The sequence below is a fragment of the Hyperolius riggenbachi genome, chromosome 2 (genome assembly GCF_040937935.1).
Source record: "Hyperolius riggenbachi isolate aHypRig1 chromosome 2, aHypRig1.pri, whole genome shotgun sequence".
In the NCBI taxonomy this organism is placed as follows: domain Eukaryota; kingdom Metazoa; phylum Chordata; class Amphibia; order Anura; family Hyperoliidae; genus Hyperolius; species Hyperolius riggenbachi.
The window spans coordinates 414,395,272-414,409,145 of record NC_090647.1 but is presented as its reverse complement, the minus strand read 5'-3'; the positions used below and the strand labels follow the sequence as shown (position 1 = coordinate 414,409,145).

General features: G+C 46.2%; 1 long non-coding RNA gene across 2 annotated transcripts in view; it reads right to left on the bottom strand.

Moving 5' to 3' along the window:
- Positions 1-13,874, bottom strand: part of LOC137544525 (uncharacterized) — a 159,317-nt gene that overhangs the window by 64,746 nt on the left and 80,697 nt on the right. The window lies entirely within an intron of this gene.

The following is a 13,874-nucleotide window of genomic DNA, read 5'->3' as shown; positions in this document are numbered from 1 at the left end:
TAGATCTTGACTTTGACTGGGCCATTCTAACACACGGATATGTTTTGTTTTAAACCATTCCATTGTTGCCCTGGCTTTATGTTTAGGGTCGTTGTCCTGCTGGAAGGTGAACCTCGGCCCCGTCTCAAGTTTTTTGCAGACTCCAAGAGGTTTTCTTTCAAGATTGCCCTGTATTTGGCTCCATCCATCTTCCCATCAACTCTGACCAGCTTCCCTGTCCCTGCTGAAAAGAAGCATCCCCAGAGCGTGATGCTGCCACCACCATATTTGACAGTGGGGATGGTGTGTTCAGAGTGATGTGCAGTGTTAGTTTTCCGCCACACATAGCGTTTTGCATTTTGGCCAAAATCTTCCATTTTGGTCTCATCTGACCAGAGCACCTTCTTCCACATATTTGCTGTGTCCCCACATGGCTTGTGGCAAACTGCAAACGGGACTTCTTATGCTTTTCTGTTAACAATGACTTTCTTCTTGCCACTCCTCCATAAAGGCCAACTTTGTGCAGTGCACGACTAATAGTTGTCCTATGGACAGATTCCCCCACCTGAGCTGTAGATCTCTGCAGCTCGTCCAGAGTAGGGATGGTCGCTGGATTCCGGCCGGAATTTGGTGATTCCGGTTCCGATATGACGGAACGGAATTGCTATAGGGCTAAAACGGAATTCCGCGGAAAATTTTTAAATTCAGCAGAATTTTACGGAATTCAAATTTGTTTCCCCACCAAACTGATTTCTGCCTGATAACAACTATTTCTACTCCTTTTCTCCCTTCCTTCCTCCCTCCTCCCTCTCCGGGAGGAGGGTCTTGTCTTCCAGGGAATTGTAGTATTTCAAAAGCTAGCTTACATACTTTGGCTGGGAATTGAACCCAGGTCTGAGTGCATGGTAGGTAGCTCTCTTCACCACTATACCACCACCAACACTAAATGGTGAAGCCAGCCTAGCATGTACCATTATGATATATCAAAGAGAAAAACAAGCTTGCTTAACCACTTGAGGACAGCCCCCAGCCGATGGGCGGTAGCAAAGTCCGGGCCTAAACGACCGCAATACGCCCATCGGCGGGGGCGGCATCAGAGGTGGCTGTGCCGTGACCGCGTCATTAATGACGCGATCGCCGCCAGTAATAGGCTCCACCCACCCTACTCGGAAACCCGCCGGCCAAACAGCAGCGTCGGCAGGTTTCAAACTTGCGCGATCCGGCCAATCAGAGTGTATAATACACTTTGTTATTGTAACAAAGTGTATTATACTGGCTGCCTCCTCCTCTGATGGTCACATCGCCGCCGGACCATCAGAGAGGACAGGCAGCCTGCAGATAAGTGCACACAAACACTCTTTGCCCCACACAGACCACCCGATCGCCCACCCCAGCCCTCAGAACCCCACCCTGACCACCCCAGCACACCACAGTTTGCACCCAAGCACCCACAAAAAAACCCATCAATCACTCCCTGTCACTAACTGTCAACGCTATCCCATAGACTAGGTCCCTAACTGCCCCCTAGGGTCCCCTGATCACCCCCCCTACCCTCAGATCCCACGCAGACCCCCCCCCCACCCCCCTGTATACTGTATACGTTTGTATACAGCTGCCTTACCCACTGATCACCTGTCTATCACCTGTCTATCACCTGCCTATCACTCCTTGTCACCACCACCCATCAGATCAGACCCTAAACTGTCCCTTGGGGGCACCTGATCACCCACCCAGACCCTCAGATTGCCCTCAGACCCCCCCTCCTGATAACCTCCCCAGAGCTTTGTTTACATCTATTCTCCCCTGTAATCCCTCACTGATCTCCTATCGTCACCCCCTGTGTCTGCCACCCACCAGATCAGGACCCAGTCTGCCCCGTGCGGGCACCTAGTCAACCCCCCACACCCTCAGATCGCCCTCAGACCCCCCTCCCCCCCCCCCCCAATCACCTTCCCAGTGCATTGTATTTGATTGTGCTGTAATTGTATTTGATTGTCCCGTGATTGGCTTTGATTGTCCCGTGATTGGCTTTGATTGCCCTGTGATTGCCCTGTGATTGGCCTGGGATCGGCTTTGATTGTCCCGTGATCGGCTTTGATTGTGCCGTGATTGGTTTGATTGCCCTGTGATTGGCTTTGATTGGCCTGTGATTGGCTTTGATTGTCCCGTGATTGGCTTTGATTGTCCTGTGAATTGAGTGCCCTGTGATTGTTTCTGATTGCCTCTGATTCCCCACTCGCCACCACCCCCCTGTCACTATCCTAGTGATCTAAAAACAGTGATCAGTGAAAACTGTCACTTTTTTAGTATCACTAGTGTTAGCAGTTAGGCCAGTTAGCTAGGCCCCTTTGTAAGTGTCAGTTAGTGCTCAGCCCACTGCACCACAGTCACTAATTAGCGTCATCACTGTCGCTAATCAACATTGGTACTATATAGTATCTGTAAGTGATCATTACTGATCGCAGTCAGATCTATTAGGGTCACTAGGATTCACAAAAAAACGCAGTGTTTGCCCGATCAGGCCTGATCGTTCGCCTGCACTTGCGTTCAGCCCGCCCCACCGCAGTGACAGAATTTTTTTTCTGATCACTGCAAAAAACACTGTACACTAGCTGTGCACTGTAAACATCAGTTTTGATTTTTTTTATCAAAACTCAGTGACCACAGTTTTCTACCTCTACCTCTTACTCCCTTTTGCTAGGTAGGTGCTCTTTTTTTCTGGGTAGTCTCAGAGGAATACCCCCTAAATTTAGCAGTCCACCATGGCAAGAAAGGGGTATTCCGATGATGAGGTTCTCAGGTACATGGCCCAGTCGGATGAGGACGATTGGGACGCCTCATTAGACGAATCTTCCGGGTCAGAGTTTGAACCTGAATTGAGCAGTGGCTCACTGACCGATAGTGATGACAAGGTTGAGGTCCCGGCTAGAGCCAGGCGTACCACACCCCATGTTGTTGGACCGCAGGTGGCGCAGGCGCACGTGCAGTAAGATCCCAGTCGCAGCCACCAAGAAGACGGGCCCGTACTACCCCTAGTTTACCAGAGGTACTGGCAAACCCAAATTGGCAATCCCCTGATTCCGTCGCACCCGTACTTCCCCCTTTCACCGCCCAGTCTGGAGTCCAGGTGGAGACAGATAATCTAGGATCAGCCCTAGACTTTTTCTATCTGTTCTTCACCCAGGATCTCTTGGACTTAACTGTGGCAGAGACCAACCGTAAGGCCACACAATATATAACCGCCAATCTGGAAAAGTTCCTTGCCCAGCCTTTTCGGTGGAAACCAGTCCAAGTTTCCGAAATTAAATTTTTTTTAGGCCTTCTCCTTCACACGGGACTAGTAAAGCAGAATGTGTTGCGGTCTTATTGGTCTACGGACCCAGCATATCATGTTCCCCTGTACTCTGCTGCCATGTCCAGGACACGATTTGAGAACATCCTGCGCTTCCTGCACTTCAATAACAACGAAACCTGTCATCGAATTGACCACCCTGCTTTTGACCGGCTCCACAAACATCGACCCCTTATAGACCACCTGTCATCCAGATTTGCAGATGCTTATACCCCTGACCAGGACATCTGCGTAGACGAGTCCCTCATACGTTTTACTGGGCGCCTTCGCATCAAACAGTACATCCCAAACAAGCGCGCCCGGTATGGGGTGAAACTGTATAAGCTCTGTGAAAGGGCCACAGGCTATACATCTTATTTTAGGGTCTATGAGGGAAAAGACTCAAAATTGGAGGCGGTCGGATGCCCTGACTACCTGGGGAGCAGTGGAAAGGTTGTGTGGGACTTGGTGTCACCCTTGTTCCAGAAGGGGTACCATCTTTTTGTGGACAATTATTACACAAGTGTGGCCCTCTTTCAGCACTTAAAAATAGAAAAAAATCCGATGCTGTGGCACCGTGCGGCCTAGTCGCCGGGGCTTCCCCCAACAGCTCATTACCACCAGACTTGAACGGGGGCAGAGGGCCACCTTGTGTGCTGACGACCTGCTCGTGGTGAAATGGAAGGACAAGAGGGAGGTTTACTTCCTGTCCACCATTCACGCAGACACGGCAGTTGAAATTCAACGGCGAACTGAGGTCATTGAAAAACCCCTTATCGTCCACGAGTATAATACTAACATGGGAGGGGTGGGCTTCAATGACCAGAGGTTAGCGCCCTATTTAGTTGCCCGAAAAACAAGACGCTGGTATAAAAAAGTGTCTTTTTACCTCATTCAATTAGCAATTTACAACAGCTTTGTTCTCTACAGTAAGGCTGGGAGAACTGGATCGTTTATTCAATTTCATAAACAGATCGTGATGGAACTCCTGTATCCAGGAGGTGCCGTGGCCCAACCCCAAGATGCAACTAGCCAGCTGCATGGAAGGCATTACGCCTATCCAATTCAGAGTACCCCAGGTCACCGAATCCGAAGAAAACGTTGTCGTGTCTGCAGCAGGGCTGGAATAAGGCGTGACAATACTGTTTATTGTCCCACCTGTCCTGACCAGCCTGGCCTATGCCTAGGGGAGTGTTTTGAGAGGTACCACGAGCAGGTACACTATTAGAGAGTAGGGAACTCCAAACACAGCGGTAGGCACACAAGGGTCTCTCAGTGCTATTTCACACTGCTGCGATGCGTTAGGGCAAAATGCCTAGCGAAAGTCACAATTTGCAGTCCCCCCCTATGCCGGAAGTGCTTGACTTAACGCTGGTGCATGCCTACGTTACTGCGTGGCTTCTGTGGCAATATCGATCGGCCCGGAAGTCATGTTAGTCTATAGCGACGCAGTTCATTACTAGGCCGAATGCTACTCTTGTGGTATTGCCTGAAGGTCTGTTTTGGACGATACGGTGCGGCGGGCTCGACCCACCGGATTTGTCAATATGCAGTGTGAAACCAAACATCGGGTTTCCAGAGACCCTAATACACAGGGCTGCCAGAAACCTCTCCTTCACTTGAGACAAATTGCGTAATGTACTTCGCCACAACTCTGTGCGATTTGCACTTCGCACATTGTTCCATGGGGGAGGAGAGGTTTGTCCTCGGGAGGTAAGTTAAAAAAAAACAAAAAAAACAGGTAAGCAAAAAAGTTAATGTTTGGTTCGCAATGTTAAGGTTTTGATTAAAAAAGTTCAAAGTTTATTAATGTTAATGAAGTAATTGCTTTGCTGCTTGCTTGTTTTTTGTTTTTTTTGTATTTTTTTTTTCTCTTTTTCCATCCATTAACCTTCCAGGTGGACCGAGCGAACGACTAACCAGCTGCAGCACTTATGGTACATCCTGACAGAACATTGCGCGTCTGTCAGGTTACACAAAATTGGTGCATGCAGCGCTGCAGGACGAGACTCCTCCTCCGCAGTCAAAAAGCTACGTTTGCCGAGGCATATGGGCCGAGGAGTGGTGTTGGGGTTCATACGCTTTGGCAAGCACTTTGTATCAAAAAAGAACTCCGGCAATGATTTGTTCATCCACATCGATCGGTGTGAATGGATAAATCAGGTTTGCCAGGGCATACGAGCTGGTGGGTTTGGATTTTTAGGGCGGCAGCTCCTATGTCCTGGCAGACTCCTTCCCCTCTATTTTTTTTCAAATTTTTTTGGCAGATATTTTTTCATCCACATTGATTGATTATTTGACGTTCATTTTTCCTTTCAGCCCAGAGTGCATTACCCTTATGCCCAATATAAGGAGTATAGCAGAAACTCCTAATACTGGCCATACATGTAATGATTGCAGAGACCCTAAAATGCCAGGACAGACGCCACGAATGATGCCATTTTGGAAAGAGGACACCCCAAAGTATTCCGTTAGGTGCATGGTGAGTTCATAGAATATTTTGTTTTTTGTCACAAGTTAGCAGAAATTGTGGTTTTGTTTTGTTTTTCACAAAATGTCATTTTCCGCTAACTTGTGACAAAAAATAAAATTTTCTATGAACTCACCATGGCCCTCATGGAATACCTTAGCGTGTATTCTTTCCAAAATGGGGTCATTTGTGGGGTTTGTTAACTGTCCTGGCAAGTGTGGGGGGGGGGGGTGCTAAATTGTAAGCACCCCTGTAAAGCCTGAAGGTGCTCATTGGACTTTGGGCCCCTTAGCACAGTTAGGGTGCAAAAAAGTGCTACATATGTGGTATTGCCGTACTCAGTAGAATTAGTATAATGTGTTTTGTGGTGTATTTTTACACATACCCATGGGTGGGTGGGAGAAATCTCTCTGCAAATGACAATTTTTTGTTTTTTTTACACACAATTGTCCATTTACAGAGATATTTCTCCCACCCAGCATGAGTATGTGTAAAAATACACCCCAAAACACATTATACTACTTCTCCTGAGTACGGCAATACCACATGTGTGGCACTTTTTTGCACCCTAACTGCGCTAAGGGGCCCAAAGTCCAATGAGTACCTTTAGGATTTCACAGGTCATTTTGAGAAATTTAGTTTCAAGACTACTCCTCACGGTTTAGGGCCCCTAAAATGCCAGGACAGTAAAGGAACCCCACAAATGACCCCATTTTAGAAAGAAGACACCCCAAGGTATTCCGTTAGTAGTATGGGGAGTTCATAGAAGATTTTATTTTTTGTCACAAGTTAGTGGAAATTTATTTTTATTGGTTTTTTTCACAGTGTCATTTTCCGCTAACTTGTGACACTATCTGTGTGGAGTTTGTATGTTCCCCCCATGCTTACATATTTTTCTTCCCACATACCAAAAACATACATATAGATTAATTGGTTACCCCCAAAATTGGCCTTATAGTACATACCCGCGTACGAGTACTGTTGCCCACAGGGATCAAGACCCAATCCCTCGGGTAACAGTTTAGGGCTGAGTTCTGTAAAGATGTGTCACTAGCCTGCAGGCTAGTAAAGCACATTGTTGCTACGGAGCAGGGAGGCGGGATGGCACACGGTGCAACTGAGTGGAAGGGTTAAAGAGGAACTGTAACCAAGGATTGAACTACATCTCAATCAGTAGCTGATATCCCCTTCCCCATGACAAATCTTTACCTTTTCTTGAATAGATCATCAGGCGGTCCTGTGTGGCTGATATTGTGGTGAAATCCCTCCCACAGTGTGATGTCAGGACCTAGGTTCTGACAGTTTCTTGTCTGTGAACCTTGTTGCATTGGCCATGATTCACAAAGCTTTTTCACTTGTTTTCCTCTGTTTTCACCTTATCTATGTTACATTGCAAAGCTTCCAAAGAGCAAAACAATGATATAATTAAGGTAAGAAACATAATATTGAAGTGAAGTCAATCAGGAGCAAGTTACGTTGAGTGATTAATTTGCTTGTAAATGTGCTGAAAGGTTATTTTTTATCAATTAGGTGATAAGTAATGTATGAGAAGTTTTGTGAATAGAACCCATTGTGGAAAATACAGCTGTTTCCAACTGCCAAGCAACCAAGCTCCCTTCTGTGCATCTGTATATCCCAAAAAAACAAAACAAAAACACTTTTAGCCTATCACAATGTTAGTAGATATGGTTATAAATAATAGCAGTTGGTGGTGTCTTTATTTTTTTTTCATGTCTGCCAACATAAGAGGATTATGTGCAGGTTGATTGTGGATAAAACAATATAAACAAATTACATTCAATCATTTATTGATCTTTCTTCTATGTTTAACGTCTCACTTTGAAATGATTTGATTTATTTTTCCCCTTTTCAATAAAGTTCCTATTTAAGGTTCTCCCACTCTAATCCTTCAGGGGAGGGGAGCTCAGAGCTCCCAGGAAACAGGGCCAAAGCAGAGAGGGGAGCAGGAGCTGTACTTACCTATATGGTTGCATGGCCATCCTAACATTTCCAACTACCCGTATATTTAACTCCAGTTAAAATATAGAGTTTCGGATATACTCGCTGTATAAGACTACCCCTCTTCCAATGCACACCTAATAAAAATTAAAAAAACATAATATACTGGTGCTATGTATGAACAGATACTGGTGCTGTACTGAATGTGGTACCCAGTATATAACATTATATAGGCGAATGACTGGTTAGTCCTAAGTGGACTGGTAAGCTCTCCTGGCTCTACCTGTTTATCAGAGCGGTATGGAAGAATAGATTGCGCTGTGCCCATAAAACACGCCTCTTTCACCCTTCTGGCCCACCCCTGTATCCTATTTACCTCCTTCTCTGTCTCTCAGATCTCGCACATGTGCGCCTGCCCAGCTTCACTACAGTCCTCAGCAGCGAGATCTGAGAGTCGGTAACAGGATAAGGCGTATCACCCGGCATCAATGACACCCGGCGTATAAGACGACCCCTGACTTTTCAGAAGATTTTTAAGGGATAAAAAGTAGTCTTATACGCCAGAATATACTGTATATTCTGCCCACATGATTCCCCACATCACAAGCCACAGCTGTTTACTGCAAACATCAGCATCTGCATCCCACCCACATCATAGCCAAGGTCCACCCATACATCCACATATGGACTGGTCCTGCAAAACTGATATTTACCAATATGTCTGACTATAAACCTACCAAGAACAGAGTTGTTTCTAAGGCATTTCTGATCAGTGAGAATAATAATAACTTATGGGGCGAATAATGCATTGTGTGTACAAGCCCTGAGGTTCAAAATGTGTGCACATACAAAAAGGGCAGAAGTAACAGCTAGTAAAACATCAGTACATTTACCAATATTTTACTACATTGCAGTGCTAATTCCAATAGTAAAAATTGGTAAATGATGCCTATATTTTGCTACTATTCTTACACAGTTTATTTCCCTTGCCTAACCCTAACCACCCTCTGCTGATGGCCAACCCTAACCACACCCCTGCTGATTTTTAACCCCTATAAATGACAATAGTATGGGCTCCTATGGCAGCGCCCAAACTTCTTGTCGCCTCTGGTGCCCAAATTTCCCGTTTGCACAAAATGTACAAAAAGAATAAATTGGAAAACTGACTGATCACATTATAGACCAATTTTAATCAGTGAGTGGAAATAATGGGCCATTATAATATTAATGTAGTACTAGCATTTGTTAATTAAAAGACTGATGAGCTTGGCTTTAATTTTTGAGCCTATTTTATGGTAAAGTTATTCAAAAAAGGACAGCGACTAAAATGTAGTGCTTGCCATAGACACTGTTTTTTTTCTCTAGATACACCACCATATTATTCCTTATACAAAAATGATTTGCTCGCTGTGGACTTAGCCTTCCCTTGGTGGCTTAGATTGAAGTGATATGTGATCGCATACCTAGTTTGTCTTTACAGTAATTAAATGGAATTCTCAGGCTGGTAATTATTTCTGAAGGGAATACAAAGCTTGCACGGTTGACACAGATGTTTGGGTGGAATATCCTTCTATATATTGGTTTGCATGATGCCCAAAAATATATGCCATGTGCAGAGATCCCTCAATAGTCAGGACACAGCAGTCTGGGAGTACAGAATGAACTTGTAAAAACAAGTGACGCTGACATGTTGGGTGTCCTCAGAGACACATGAGGCGCACACACTTTTCATATGCTATTTTCACACTCCACTTGAGCCACTAGAAAACCTGTTACCGATTCTCTGTCTCTGAAGGAATATTATGTACTTTCTCAAGGACATTCATGGAGTACATTCCAACTAAAAGCAGTATTTTTAGCATTATTACTTTCCGTTTGTTTTATCAATAAAAAAAGAACAAGGTTAACTTGCAGCCATACACACTGACATCTTACAAAACCCGAACTTCAACATTTTTAAGCAAACCTGTAATGATGAAATTTGCTTTTTTATAAATCGAGACAACACAAATGCCATTTAAATTGAATTTTTTTTTTTACTTTTGTGTGTAGTGAGGAAGTGCTAGAATTTTTGTCAGATTTGTAATGCTCTTTGGGTCTTCATTATGTCCTGCCCACATTCGTGCTTTGCCTTGCAAATTTCAGCAATGCAATGCATACTGTGATCTGCACGGACATCAGAAAGCAAGGCCCGTTTCTAGGGCCGTGCGGCCACCCCGAGTGCTGAGGGGGGGGCGCCGTGATGGAGGGGGAGCCGCAGCTGTGGGGAGAGCGGCCCGATCTCTCCCTCCCTTCCTCTCCCGAGCCGCCCTCCATGCTCCCTCCTCTGATGCAAAGTAATGCGCAGCAGGAAGCAATGTAGAGCGCAACTCACCTGCCTGCGTTCCAATCGCCAGTCACTAGCCACTGGTATCTCCTGCATAGCCACTTATACACACTATATTTCCTGTTGAACAGGAAGTAAAGTGTGTATCAACAGCTATGCAGAGGAGGAGACCAGCGGCTAGTGACCGGCGATTGGAATGCAGGCAGGTGAGTTGCGCTCTACATTGCTTCCTGCTGCGCATTACTCTGCATCGGACGTGGGAGTACGGAGGGCGGCCCAGGAGAGGAAGGGAGAGAGAGGTCGGGCCACTCTCCCCGCAGCTGACTCCTCCCTCCATTATGGGGGGAAGGAGGGTACCTACCTATCTAGCCTATACTGGGGGCAGCTACCTATCTAACCTATACTGGGGGTACCTACCTATCTAACCTATACAGGGGGTACCTACCTATCTAGCCTATACTGGGGGAACCTACCTATCTAAACTATACTGGGGGCAGCTACCTATCTAAACTATACTGGGGGCAGCTACCTATCTAGCCTATACTGGGGTACCTACCTACCTAACCTATACTGGGGAGCACCTACCTTTCTAGCCTATACTGGGGGTACCTACCTACCTAACTTATACTGGGGGTACCTACCTATCTAACCTATACTGGGGGCACCTACCTATCTAACCTATACTGCAGGCACCTACCTATCTAACCTATACTGGGGGGCACCAATCTATCTAGCCTATACTGGGAGTACCTTCCTATCTAACCTATACTGGGGGCAGCTACCTATCTAACCTATACTGGGAGTACCTACCTATCTAACCTATACTGGAGGCAGCTACTTATCTAACCTATATTGCTGGTACCTACCTATCTAACCTATACTGGGGCAGCGACTTATCTAACCTATATTGCTGGTACCTACCTATCTAGCCTATACTGGGGGCAGCTACCTATCTAACCTATATTGCAGGAACCTACCTATCTAACCTATACTGGGGCAGCTACCTATCTAACCTATATTGCAGGTACCTACCTATCTAACCTATATTGGGGGCAGGTACCTATCTAACCTATCCTGGGGGCACCTACCTGTCTAGCCTATACTGCGGGCACCTACCTAGCTAACCTATACTGGGGGCACCTATCTAGCTAGCCTATACTGGGGCAACTATTCTGGCTACCTATATTAGAGGCACCAACCTAGCTAACCTGTACTGGGGGCACCTACCTATCTAACCTATACTGGGGCAACTATACTGGCTAACCCAGGCATGGGCAAACTTGGCCCTCCAGCTGTTAAGGAACTACAAGTCCCACAATGCATTGCAGGAGTCTGACAGCCACAGTCATGACTCAAAGGCAAATGCATTGTGGGACTTGTAGTTCCGTAACAGCTGGAGGGCCGAGTTTGCCCATGCCTGGGCTAACATATACTAGGGGGAACCTATAGCTGGCTAACTATACTGGGGCACCTATGCATGGCTACCTATACTGGGGGGGACTTATAGCTGGCTACCTATACTGAGTGCAACTAGACCTACCTACCTATCTAACCTATACTGGGAGCAGCTACCTATCTGACCAATACTGGGAGTACCTACCTATCTAACCTATACTGGGGGCAGCTACCTATCTAACCTGTACTGGAGGCAGCTACCTATCTAACCTGTACTGGAGGCAGCTACCTATCTAACCTATACTGGGGGCAGCTACCTATCTAACCTGTACTGGAGGCAGCTACCTATCTAACCTGTACTGGGGGCACCTACCTATCTAGCCTATACTGGGGCACCTACCTATCTAACCTATATTGGGGCAGCTACCTATCTAGCCTATACTGGGGCACCTACCTATCTAACCTATATTGGGGCAGCTACCTATCTAGCCTATACTGGGGGCACCTACCTATCTAGCCTATACTGGGGGCACCTACCTATCTAGCCTATACTGCGGGCACATACCTAGCTAACCTATACTGGGGACGCCTACCTAGCTTTCCTATATTGGGGGCAACTATTCTGGCTACCTATATTGGATGCACCCACCTAGCTAATCTGTACTGGGGGCACCTACCTATCTAACCTATAGCGGGGACACCTCCCTATCTAACCTATACTGGGGCAACTTATACTGGCTAACCCAGGCATGGGCAAACTTGGCCCTACAACTGTTAAGGAACTACAAGTCCCACAATGCATTGCAGTAGTCTGACAGCCACAGTCATGACTCAAAGGCAAATGCATTGTGGGACTTGTAGTTCCATAACAGCTGGAGGGCCGAGTTTGCCCATGCCTGGGCTAACATATACTAGGGGGAACCTATAGCTGGCTACCTATACTGAGTGCAACTAGACCTACCTACCTATCTAACCTATACTGGGAGCAGCTACCTATCTAACCTGTACTGGAGGCAGCTACCTATCTAACCTGTACTGGGGGCAGCTACCTATCTAACCTGTACTGGGGGCACCTACCTATCTAGCCTATACTGGGGCACCTACCTATCTAACCTATATTGGGGCAGCTACCTATCTAGCCTATACTGGGGGCACCTACCTATCTAACCTATACTGGGGGCGCCTACCTAGCTTTCCTATACTGGGGGCAACTATTCTGGCTACCTATATTGGATGCACCCACCTATCTAATCTGTACTGGGGGGCACCTACCTATCTAACCTATAGCGGGGACACCTCCCTATCTAACCTATATTGGGGCAACTATACTGGGGGGACCTATAGCTGGCTCCCTATACTGGGATACAAATGTTACAAAACGCATACAAATGTTTCAGGTCACAGAATGGCTTTCAAAAATAGTAAAACTATTGTTACCTCTAACCACATTCCCATTTCAGGCTTATCATTCTCATCCTTGTGAAATATACAGAGTGCTCACACAGCATGATTCTAAACACTTGCAAAATTAATTTTGGCAGAAACAGGAATAAATGTGTATTAGAGATCACCCGAATCTTTGTTTTTATGTTTCAATCTCGGTACAAAGACCTTCTTTTGACTGCTCGACAGACAATTTGAAGCACATTTATAATGGTGCTGTAGTTACATAGTTATTTGGGTTGAAAAAGGACATACGTCCATCAAGTTCAACCAGAGAACAAAGTACAACATCAGCCTGCTCCCTCATATATCCCTGTTGATCCAGAGGACGGCAAAAAACCCTTATAAGGCATGGTCCAATTAGCCCCAAAAGGGAAAAAATTCCTTCCCGACTCCAGATGGCAATCAGATAAAATCCCTGGATCAACATCACTGGGCATTACCTAGTAATTGTAGCCATGGATGTCTTTCAACGCAAGAAAAGCATCTAAGCTCCCTTTAAATGCAGGTATAGAATTTGCCATAACTACTTCCTGTGGCAATGCATTCCACATCTTAATCACTCTTACTGTAAAGAACCCTTTCCTAAATAAATGGCTAAAGTGCTTTTCCTCCATGCGCAGATCATGTCCTCTAGTCCAGGGGTCCCCAACCTTTTCGGACCCGAGGACCGCTTTGATGCAAGACATTTTCTCCAAGGCCCGGCAGACCGGGATGGGGAGAAATCGAGCATGCTGCTCGACGTCCCTCCGCCCCCCCCCCCCCTGCATAGCAACGCAGCGCATAAACAGCTACTAAATTGAGACGTGTGTGTGCAGCCCGGCCCAGAGAAGTCGCCCAAGGTGATCAAATCCTGATCCCAGACGGGTGACATCAGTTGCTAGTGTGTATGCAGCTTAAAATGTATCTAAGAGCATAAATCAGAAAGATTTTGTACTTACCTGGGGCTTCCTCCAGCCCCATACATAGGT